Below are 236 nucleotides of genomic sequence, written 5' to 3'. Positions count from 1 at the left end.
CTGCTGCCGCAGGGTCACTCCTGCTTCCACTTTCTGCTGATAATGTTTCATATCGGGGTTTATCTTGCACGCTGACAGCTGCTTCATCCTGCAGAGGGGAAGCACACTGCAGTCTGTCCCTGGCAGACCAGGGGTGGGAGAGCCTTCTCACCTCCTTGGGACCAAGCCGTGTCCCAGAGCAGGATCCTGGCACTGAGCTGCGGCCACTTGGCTGGCACTGTCCCCCCGCCGCCACC

This window comes from Cariama cristata, unplaced genomic scaffold, assembly GCF_000690535.1.
Source record: "Cariama cristata isolate BGI_N322 unplaced genomic scaffold, ASM69053v1 scaffold22145, whole genome shotgun sequence".
Classification (NCBI taxonomy): Eukaryota; Metazoa; Chordata; class Aves; order Cariamiformes; family Cariamidae; genus Cariama; species Cariama cristata.
The sequence above is the reverse complement of the archived record's forward strand: the minus strand, read 5'-3'. Positions refer to the sequence as shown.